The 12,096-nt window shown below is 38.2% G+C and overlaps 1 protein-coding gene across 2 annotated transcripts in view; it reads left to right on the top strand.

The window, feature by feature from the left end:
• The first annotated feature begins 882 nt into the window (after positions 1 to 882).
• obe (activating signal cointegrator 1 complex subunit obelus) overlaps positions 883 to 12,096 on the top strand; it is a 402,671-nt gene continuing 391,457 nt past the window's right edge. The window contains exon 1 of one of the 2 annotated variants that reach the window (XM_090379766.1): positions 883 to 924. The gene's annotated coding sequence lies outside the window, so the exon portion shown is untranslated. Of the gene's footprint in view, positions 925 to 1,262; positions 1,330 to 12,096 lie in introns of those variants that run through there. The other variant, XM_090379764.1, reaches the window with a different exon arrangement.

The raw sequence follows: 12,096 nt of genomic DNA, 5'->3' as shown, positions 1-12,096 counted from the left end.
TTAGGCTATCAACTTCAACAACAAGTGATGGAAGTCGGTTCCACCAACCAACCACCCGCTGGCCAAAGGCAAATTTCCGCACATCTATCCGACATCCGTCCTTCCTCAATTTGAATTTATGCCCTCTGAGGTGATTATTCTGAGAAAGATGAAGAATCCCATTGGCATTGAGCATGCTCAAACCATTCAAAGCCTTATACACCTCTATCAGATCACCTCGCCGGTGCCTAGTCTCCAAACTCTGTAATTTGCAAAACTTAAGCCTTTCTTCGTAAGAGCAACCCTTTGTTCCATTTACTAATCTTGTTGCCCTTCTCTGTACCCGTTCCAGCAGCTCTACATCCTTCTTGAAATGAGGCCTCCAGACCTGTATACAGTACTCAAGATGTGGCCTTACCATTGCCTTATACAAGGGAATAATCACCTCCTTATCCCTGCTAGAAAAATTCCTGTATATCATTGACAAGACACCATGAGCTACTCTTGCAGCTCGTCTGCACTGCTCAAAATGCTCCTAAAACCCCGCTACAACTACAACAAGCGGAGAACTACAACAGTAATAATGATGACATGCAAGATCAAAGATGTAGATATATAGGTAACACATGTTATTAGAATCGTAGGAATCGCTGATCTCAGAAACTCCATTGCCAGCGATTCTCGAGTCAGTCAGTAAGGATCAAGAAGAGGAGTGGTACCGTTCAGTACTAACCTTCGAGCTGAACATCAATCACAGATACCGGCGGTCCATGTTATAGCCAAGCAAAACGGCATCCTCATCAACCATTTATTGACTACCATTTTACTTGTAGTATCCTCGCGAATCAGACTCAGGTTGGGCACCAGTGCAAAAAGAAGTCAGACAATCTAAGACTTTTTCCAGTTCTTTAATTTTATGATAGGAGAATTAGTCACGAAAAGCTGGTAACCTTCGCTCTTAGTGTTATAAGCCAATTTAATGTTTTTTATTTTTTCTAATTTCCTAATGAATGTATTATTGTAATCTCATTCCAAGTTTTTTACTGAGGTGTACCAAAACCATCGTGTCTGGCCTATCCAATAAGAAATTTTTTCAAAACCAAAAGTACATTTGTGGGAAAGTGAAATTATTTAATACAGTATTATTATTTCAAAAATAATAAAATCTAATTGTAATAATAAAATGATAATTTAATAATAGTTCAAATAGTCTTGAAAATTATCCAGCAAATGTATGATCTTTGAAAATTGACAATATTGTGTATTTTGGGAGGCAGCACGTGGCGAGACTCCGCGATTCACAGAGTAGAACTCTGTGCCGCAATCGAAGTCTAGCGAAGTAATAGAAATGTATGTATAGTATTATAATCCCAGGCAAATTAATTGTATAATGCGATTAACAACTTTGGTTGCTGTACCAGACATACTAGTTTTTATTATTTGATATTGATACTGTACCTTAAACCGAAATAACCAATATTGCCACCTGTACATGCAGTGCCATAATTGTCAATATTACACTGAAAAAATGAAATTCGAACATTATTCATAATGGTGTTTTTGCAGTATATTTTATTGAATATAGTTCATCTCAAGCTGCATGAGTGAAGCCGTTAGCTGGTTAAATCTCAGTAACATTAACTGTGACTGTTATAAATAAGCAATATTTTTAAACTAACTGCAACCCATAATCAGCAGCAAGTTTGATTTGTGCTGGGTTTATACGCGGCGATTTGAAAGTTACTGTCTATTTTTGAGAGAGAGAGGTATTATTGGGTCAAAGATTTGTTTGCCATGCAGTTTTTTACCTTTTATTTTACACAGTGCTGGACTGGCCATCTGGCAAATGACAAAAAAGCCGTGTGCTCTAATGCAGGGGGTTTTAAACTGTGGATCGCGACTCCTGGAGGGGCGCGAAAAAGATTCTGGGGTGATAATAATTTTAAAGGGTCGCCAATAAAAAAAGCTATGCCCTAATCGGGCGACTACTTTCCAGTAGTCACCCCACGCACCTTGAAAATTATTTTTATATTAATAACAAGATCTCTTTACATAAGAATTAATTATTCATTCATGTTTTTTTTTTTTTTTCCAATTCTCTTTTAAAATTTTGTTATTTGTTGGATTTTTTGAAGATTTATGAAACAGCTTGAACTTCCTGTGATATTCAGTGTGTGTTTTGAGTCACAGATCAATATGAATCTTTGTAATCTGTGTTTCCAACAGTTTGTTTTTAAGTTTTTTCCTTTCGAAATTTTCTTTCTGCAAGAGAGTAGTAGTAGTGGCATGTGACGCAAAAATGCAAGTATAAGCTTATGCAGCAACAGCAAAAAAAAAAAAAAAAAAATTATGAAAAAATTCCCTCTAAATGTCTGCCCAGTTTCTCCTTAAATTTATTTAACCTATCAACTTCCACAACGACAATGAAAGCTTATTCCAGCAATTAACCACCCGCTGGCCAAAGGCAAATTTCCGCACATCTATTCTACATCTGGCCTTCCTCAATTTCAATTTATGCCCCATCAGCTTAGTAATCTGAATAAGTGGAAGAATCCAAATAAGAATCCTACTCTTATTTTTGCAAAAGCAAAAATAAGAGTAGGAGTGTGTTATAGGCCGAATGAGTACAATGAACAATTGTACAGAGAAATAGTGTGCTAGTAAATCAGAATGTCTTATAATGGGGGATTTTAACTTCCCAGACGTTGACTGGAACTTGTGGGTTGGTCACCCGCACACTAGTAAGACTTTTGTTGATTTATTGGATGATTGTTTTCTGCAGCAGCATGTTCGAGAGGCAACCAGAGAGGGTAATACTCTTGATCTGGTTATCAGCAGTTATCATTCGTGTATTAAGAATTTGCAGATAAAGGAACCATTAGGTGGCAGTGATCACATTGTACTGATGTGAGATTTACTTAAAGATATAATTACCATCAGGGGAAAAGGAAAGGGTTTTTGCTTTCTTAAATGTGAGTACAGTGGTCTCAGACAGTTTTTAAATTCTGTACGGTGGGATCAACTGACGATGTTACCAACACTAAATTCTAAGTGGGAAGCATTCGAGGAATTTATCGTGGATGCCACTAAAAATTTCATACCTATTAAGAAATATTGTTCAAGGTTTAGGCCTAAATGGTTATCAAATTAGCATTAGCATTAGTAGAGGCATATGATGCAAGAAAGCAAGCTTATGCAGCATCAGCCAGAAAAAAAAAAAACGCTATCATTTCACCCCTCCGTTCATTCGAAATAACTGTCCAACTGAACCTTAAATTTATTTAGGCTATCAACTTTCACAACAAGGGATGGAAGTCTTCCACCAACCAACTACCTGCTAGCTAAAGGCAAATTTCCGCGCATCTATCCTAGATCTGTCTTTCCTCAATTTGAATTTATGCCCTCTCAGGTGATTATTCTGAGCAAGAGGAAGAATCCCATCAGCATTGAGCATGCTCAAACTGTTCAAGGCTTTATACACCTCTATCAGATCACCTCGCTGGCGCCTAGTCTCCAGACACTGTAATTTGCAAAACTTAAGCCTTTTTTCGTAAGAGTACCCCTTTGTTCCATTCACTAATTTTGTTGCCCTTCTCTGTACTCGTTCCAGCAGCTCTACATCCTTCTTGAAATGAGGCCTCAAGACCTGTATACCGTACTCAAGGTGTGGCCTGACCATTGCCTTATACAAGAGAATAATCACCTCCTTATCCCTGCTAGAAAAATTCTTGTATATCATTGACAAGACACCATGAGCTACTCTTGCAGCCTGTCTGCACTGCTCAGAGAACTTCATTCTCTACCACTGTCAGTGTAGTACCACAGAGTTGATACATTGCTCTGGGGTTGCTCTTTCCCATATGTAGTACTTTACATTTGTCAATTTTAAACTTCATTTGCCACCTCTCAGCCCATCTGCTCAACCTTTCCAGATCCTGTTGCAACAGCATAGTGTCAGTAGTGTCCTTGACAACCCTACCAACCTTTGTATCGTCTGCAAACTTGGACATTAAGCTTGATATACTATCATCCATATTATTTATAAATACAGAAAACAATAATGGACCCAACACTGAACCCTGAGGGACTCCACTAATAACATTAGTCCACGATGAGCAGTGTCCATTGATTACCACTCTCTGTCTTCTCCCCCTCAACCACCCCTTTATCCATAGCAGCAATTTGCCTCCAATGCCACACTGCTCCAATTTGTGCAGCAGTCTTCCATGTGCAACAGTATCAAAAGCCTTTCTAAGATCCAAGTATATAATATCAAAGTTATTCCCTGCATCCAGTTCTTTTGTGACTGCATCATAGTATTCAATCAAATTGGTCAGGCAAGACTTCCCCTTAACAAAACCATGCTGTGTCCGAGCTATAACTGAAGTCTTGTCTAGATGATCCTGCAGTGCTTCTTTAACCAGTGCCTCCATTAATTTTCCTGGAACAGAAGTTAAACTCACAGGTCTATAATTACTTGTATCAGCCTTTGATCCTCCTTTGTGAATTGGGATACATTTGCACATCTGCAGTCTGTGGACACCTCCCCTGAGTCCAAGGAAGCTCTCATAATTATGGCTAAGGGTTTGCTTACTTCCTTTGCTGCCTCCTTTAGTATAACTGGATGATCCCATCCACCACAGGTGCCTTTCTTGTGTTTATCTTCAACAATTTCTCCTCCACTTTACTCTCAGTTATTTCAAGATTATCTAGCTTACTGCCAGAGTTGAATACACCTCTGGCATTCCCCTCACCGAATAACTCCTCAAGTGTGAATGTCGATGCAAAATATTCATTTAGTTTGTTAGCTACCTGAGCAGGATCATCAACAGTTCACCCATCGATATCAAGTGGACCAATCTGATTCATCCCCTTCCTTCTAGAGTTTACATAAGTAAAGAACTCTTTGCTGTTTTTCTTTGCTTCCCTTGCCAAAGATTTCTCGTAATCTGCCTTCGCCTGCCTAACCTCCTTTGTAACTTGGTTACAGATCAACTTTTATCTATCATAGGCTTCTGTGTCACGTGTTAATTTGTACGTATCCCATGCATTTTTCTTCTCTGCCATATGTCTCATTAGTTCATCTGACATCCATTTAGGCCTAAACCTTGAACAATATTTCTTAGTTGGTATGTACAGCCTAGTAGCTTCCAAGATAAGTTCTTTGAATGCTTCCCATTTTGAATTTGCTGTTGGTAACATCATCAGTTGGTTCCACTGTATAGAATTTAAATACTGTCTCAGTCCATTGTAGTCACCTTTAAGAAAGCAATAACCCTTCCCTTTACCCCTAGTGGTAGTTACCTCTTTGAATAAATCCCACTTCAGCACACTGTGATCACTGCCGCCTAGTGGTTCCTTTATCTGCAGATTCTTAATGCACGAAGAATCACTACTGATAATCAAATCAAGAGTATACTCCCTCTAGTTGCCTCCCGAACATGCCGATGTAGAAAACGATCATCCAATAAATCCACAAAAGCCTTGCTAATGTGTAAGTGACCAACCACAAATTCCAAATGAACGAAAGAGAATCGTGTCAGAGAAGAAAAATGCATGGGATGCATATAAATTATCAAGCTACTCAGATGCCTATGGCAGATATAAGCTAGTCTGTAATCAGGTCACAAAGGAGGTTAGGCAGGTGAAGGCAGATGCTAAGAAAAACAGCAAGGATTTCTTTACTTATATAAACTCTAAAAAGAAGGTAATGAATCTGATTGGTCCACTGGATGTCGATGGTTCGGCTGTTGATGATCCTGCTCAGATAGCAAACAAACTGGATGAGTATTTTGCATCTACATTCACACATGATTAGTTATTAAGTTTTGAAAATGGCAGAAGGTTATCAAATTGTAGCAGGGTGCTTAATGATTTTGTAATAACTGAGAGCAAAGTGGAGGAGAAATTGTTGGAGTTAAACATAAGAAAGGGACCTGGGGTGGATCGGATCTATCCAGTTATATTAAAGGAGGCGGCAAAGCTACTAAGCAAACCCTTACCCATAATTATGAGAGCATCCTTCGACTCGGGAGGTCCCCATGAACTGGAGATGTGCAAATGTATCCCCAATTCACAAAGGGGGATCGAAGGGTGACACGAGTAATTACAGACCAGTTAGTTTAACTTCTTCTGTTCCAGGTAAAATAATGGAGTCACTGGTTAAAGATGCATTGCAGGATCATCTAGACAAGACTGCAGCAATAATTCAGACACATCATGGGTTTGTTAAGGGATAGTCTTGTCTTACAAATTTGATAGGATATTATGATGTGGTTACAAAGGAACTGGAAGGAAAAAATAATTTTGATATCATATATTTGGATTTCAGGAAAGTTTTTGACACTGTTGTGCATGGAAGACTATTGTACAAATTGGAGCAGAATGGTATTAAGGGTAAGTTGCTACAATGGATAAAAGGGTGGTTGAGTGAGAGAAGACAGAGGGTGGTAATTAATGGGTGCTGCTCTTCGTGGACTAATGTTATTAGTGGAGGCCCACAGGGTTCGGTGTTTGGTCCACTGTTGTTTTGTATATTTATCAATGATATTGATGAAGGTATATCAGGCTTAATGTCGAAGTTTGAAGATGATACAAACGTTGGCAGGGTTGTTAATGACAGTAATGGCAGTGTGCTACTGCAACAGGATCTAGATAATTTGGGCAGATGGGCTAAGAAGTGGCAACTGAAGTTTAACCTTGACAAATGCAAAATACTGCATATGAGTAGAAGTAACACCAGAGACACGTACCAACTGTGTGGTACTACACTTAAGGTGGTAGAAAATGAAAAAGACCTGGGTGTAATTGTGCAGTCAGATATGAAGTTTTCTGAGCAATGCAGACAGGCTGGTAGGGCAGGTCATGTGGTTTTGTCAATGATATAAGCGTCTCAGTAGCCAGGTGTGAAGGAGCAGCAGTGCATAGCACATGCTTCTTGATTAGACCGGGGTTCGAGCCCGTCACCACCAAATACGGAGGATGTGGAAAGGTTAGAGAATGACCACCGCATATCCCGGAGCAATATGGCCTTAGTTGCTAATGCTCCTAAAAAAAAAAAAAAACCAAAAATAAAATCCAATGATATATAGGAATTTTGCTAGCAGGGAAAAGGAGGTGATTGTCCCTTTGTATAAAGCAATAGTCAGGCCGCACCTTGAATACTGCATACAGGTCTGGAGGCCTCATTTTAGGAAGGATGTTGATTTGCTTGAACGTGTAAGAGAAGGGAAACAAGATTTGTGAGGGGAATGAAGGGATCCTCTTACCAAGAGAGGCTTAAGTTCTGCAAATTGCGGTGGCTGGAGACTAGGCACCTGCACGGTGATCTGATTGAGGTGTATAAGGCCTTGAATGAGTTGAGCATGCTGAATTCTGATGGGATCCTTCCACTTGTTCAGATTACGAACCTAAGTGGCATAAATTCAAATTGAGAAAAGACAGATGTAGAATAGATGTGCAGAAATTTGCCTTTAGCCAGCAGGTGATTAATTGTTGGAACAAACTTCCATCTCTTGTTGTTGTTGAAGTTGATAGGTTAAATAAATTTAAGGAGGAACTGGACAGGAATTTGGTGGGAATTGTGTGATTTTTTTTTTTTTTTTTTTGTTTTTTTTGGCTGATGCTGCATAAGCTCATACACTTGCTTTCTTGCATCACATGCCACTACTACTACTACTACCTCCTTTGTGACTTGATTACAGACTAGCTTATATCTGTTATAAACATCTGTGTTGGATGATAATTTATATGCATCCCATGTATTTTTCTTCTCTGCCACGAGTCTCATTAGTTAATTTGACAACCAAATAGGCCTAAACCTTGAACAATAGTTCTTAATAGTTGATTGATTGTTGGAACAAACTTCTATCTGGTGTTCTGGAAGTGGGTATATTGAATAAATATAAGGATTAGACAAATTATTAGAGGAAATGAACAGATGAGGAAGTAGGCACTGTTTTTTTAGCTGATGCTGTATAAGCTTGCATCATTTGCCAATACTAATACCAATAAGGACTCTTCACATTTGGATTTTGTTACCATTAAAGATGGTTTTTAAAACCTCTTTCCAGTCCTCATTATATAAGTGAAATAAACAAGATATGCTATTTAGAAAGCTATGCACACTGTAACCCAAATGAAAACAGTTAAATTCATGTTATTGTTTAAAAAAAGAAAAAAATAATAACACTAATGTACAGGGATTGAAGACCACTATTCCAAAAATATGATTGCCCATTGCCACAGTACACACAAATTATCAGCTACTGGTGAGTTATAGGCATATAACCATAATTTGAACTGACAATTACTTTTAAATTAATTAGGCTATTTCAGTCTAAAGATTAATTGTTTTTTCTTCTTTATTTTTATTTATTTATTATTATTATTATTTTTTGCAATGAAAAACCAGGACATCGATGTGCCTCAGAGTATGTTTTTAGGACATCTGTTTTTTACCATTTAAAATATAGTTGTTTGGTGATTCTACTCAGTCTGCTTTTCCACTGCATGTTTGATTTTAAGTGCTATTGCATGGCATTGCTTTACTTTCAAAAATGAAAGTAAAGCAATTCTTAAGTTATATAGTAATTTATTATGTTGATGTATTTTAATTATTTAAACATTCTGATTTCTTGAACAGGTCACTTCTAATTCGAATAAAAATAATTAGGTAAAAATTCAGATCTTGGGTACCACTCCATACTTCGACTAAAAGTCAGGAGGAAGGCAGTGATTGGCAGGTGCCACTCACTGTTTTCTGCCATCCTTCTAGGTTGACGTGCCTAGGGTGTTTATCCCCTACATACCGCTGTTTTAAAATCGGGAACTCATTTTCCGATTTTAAAACAGCAGCAAGTGGGGGATAAACACCCTACCTAAGCTAAGTAACCCCCTCCTTGACAACACAAAACAATCAGAAACAAAACGCATTCACAATAATCACCCAATCACAGAATTTGACCGTACAATCACTCCATTCTACGACCACGCCCACTGTGCAGAGATAAGTCGTACCCAAATAATAGATTTTAGCCAATAATTGTTTCATTTTAAGAACTACAAAAGTTGTAACTAGAGTTTTAGAAATAGTTTGTAACCACTGTCTGAGGACATGGTTGACTCTCATCAATGAAACTCTGTCTGATGCCACCAGCAATTTTAATAACAACCAGCCAAAATTGGCAAGAACCAATACCCATATTTCCATTGCATTTATTTCAGAAATTAGTGAGAAAATTACTCATCTGGTTAGTTTAGCAAGGAATCAGGTTATATTTTCCAGCTTAAAGTCTCTGAAGAATGTAGTAAAATCCAAGTTCCTTCATTCACAAAAGGGCCCTATATACCAATTTTTTTTTTTTTTTTTTTATCTGATGCTGTTTAAACTTGCTTTTTTGCATCATTTGCTGCTACTACCAATGCCATTACCACATATTTGGCATATGGGAGATTTGTACAGAAGATTAACAATCAGAATCTAGGAACATTCCAGAGTTGGCCAGTATGGGAGAGTGGGTAAATCTAACCATGTTTTCCACTCTTTTCAATTTTTTTTTTGGAAATGTTTGAAATATTCTGATGCCTCTGTTCTCTCTACTGATAACTGTTACCATGGGAGGATGGGGGGTATAAACTGAAGGGAGGAATGGGTCTAGGTAATAAAAAGTGATACTTAACATGGCTTACTGAATGTAGATGAAACAGAGGAATAAAGGGGATGACTCAGTTATGAGTCATTTGCAGATTCTGATAGACTCTAACAGTCTTTCAGACTGTTAGAGATGAGTCATTAATTAGCCTTACTGCCCCCTTCAGAATGAAATCTAGAAGCCTGAGAGAGGTTTTGGGAGCACCACCCCTGATGTGGGAACAATGTTCCATGGTAGGGTGGATTTGCGATTTGTACAGAGTGAACAGCTTTTTGGAAGAAAAGTAACACTGAGAGGAAAGAGAAATACCAGTATTTCAGATTCAGAGGAAGCAATATTTGTAATATGCTTATGACAAGAGAGATTAGCAGTCAGAGTAATCCTCAATAGAGATATATGATATACCTTCATCATCATTAATAAATATTGAAAACAACAATAGGCCCAGCACTGAACCCTGGGGGAATCCACTAATAACATTAGTCCACAAAGAGCAGTGCCCATTGATAACCACTCTCTGTCTTCTTCCATTTAACTATCTCTTTATCTATAGCAGTAACTTGCCCTTAATGCTACATTGCTCCAGTTTGTACAGCAGCATTTTTTATGCAACAGTATCAAAAGTCTTCCTGAAATCCAAGTACATGATATCAGAATTATTTTTTGCTTCCAGTTCCTTGGTCACTGCATCATAGTAACCTATCAGATTTGTTAGACAAGACTGCCCTTTAATAAATATATTCTGTGACTGCAGTATAATTGCATTCCTATCCAGATGGTTCCATGACTTCTTTAACCAGTGACTCCATTATTTTCCCAGGAACAGACGTTAAGCTAACAGGTCTGTAATTATTCATGTCACCTTTTGATTCCCATGTATTAATTGGGAATACATTTGCACATCTTCAGTCCATAAGGACCTTCCCTGAATTTAAGGATGCTCTCATAATTATGACTAAGGGTTTACTTAACTTCTGATAAACTCCTGGCATCCACTTCCCTAAAGAATTCCTTATGTGTGAATGTAGATTCAAAATACAAATATAAAATTTAGTATTAACATTAGTAGAGGCATGTGACACATTAGCCAAAAAAAAACCTTTCCATTTCACCCATCCATTCTTTTCAAATGTTTGTCTAGTTCTGCCTTGAATTTATTTAAGCTGTGAACCTCCACAATGACAGATGGATGTTTGTTCCAGCAATCAATGACCCGATGGCTAAAGGCAAATTTCTGCACATCTAATCTATAACTGTCTTTCCTCAATTTGAATTTATGTCCCCTCAGTTGATTAATCTAGGTAAGAGGAAGAATTCCATCGGCATTGAGCTTACTCAAAAAAAAAAAAACCATTCAAGACCTTATCATCCAATACACCTCAGTCAGATCCCCTCACAGGATCCCTATTTTCCAGACACTGCATTTGCATAACTTAAGCCTTTCTTCGTAAGAGCAACCCTTTGTTCCATTCACCAGTCTTGTTGCCCTTCTCTATACTCGTTCCAGCAGCTCTACTTCCTTCCTAAAATGAGGCCTCCAGACCTGTATACAGCACTGAAGGTGTGGCCTGATACAAGGGGATATCACCTCCTTATCCCTGCTAGAAAAATTCCTGTATACCATGCTACTCTTGCAGATTGTCTGCACTGCTCAGAAAATTTCATAATTACCTCCACAATTACCTCCAGGTCTTTTTCATTCTCCACTACCCTGAGTGTAGTACCACACAGTTGATATGTCACTGTCGGGTTACTGCTACCCATATGCAGTACTTTACATTTGTCAATGTTAAAATTCAGTTGCCACCTCTCAGCCCATCTGTACAATTTTTCTCGATTCTGTTTTCAGTAGCATATTATCATTAGTCCACAACCTGAGCAGGGTCCTCAACAGTTAACCTATAGACATCAAGTGGCCCAATGTGATTCAATCCCTTCCTTCTATTGTTAATATAAACATAGAAATCTTTGCTGTTTTTCTTTGCATTCTTTACCAGAGACTTCTTATAATCTGCCTTAACTTCTTTGTGACTTGATTACAGACTAATTTATATCTACCATAGGCTTCTGTATCACCATAAAATTTATATGCATCCCATGCACTTTTTTTCTCTGCCATGTGTCTCAGTTGTTCATCTGACATCCATTTAAGTCTAAGCCTTGAACAGTATTTCTTTGGGCGCCTCCGTAGCCAGGTGGGCAGGAGCACCAGTGCATAGCACACGCTTCTTGATTAGACAGGGGGTTTGAGCCCGTGACCACCAAATACGGAGGATGTGGAAAGGTCAGGAAATGACCACCGCATATCCCCGGAGCAATATGGTCTTAGTTGCTAATGCTCCTAAAAATCAAATAACAACAACAGTATTTCTTTGTTAGCTTTTCATACCAATATCATATCTCTTCAAAAAGGGCTATGGGGCTGGGTAATTCCATATTGAAATAATTACACTCAAAACACCAG

This window comes from Mastigoproctus giganteus, chromosome 8 (assembly GCF_048544385.1).
Source record: "Mastigoproctus giganteus isolate SK-2022 chromosome 8, ASM4854438v1, whole genome shotgun sequence".
Classification (NCBI taxonomy): domain Eukaryota; kingdom Metazoa; phylum Arthropoda; class Arachnida; order Uropygi; family Thelyphonidae; genus Mastigoproctus; species Mastigoproctus giganteus.
The sequence above is the reverse complement of the archived record's forward strand: the minus strand, read 5'-3'. Positions and strand labels throughout refer to the sequence as shown.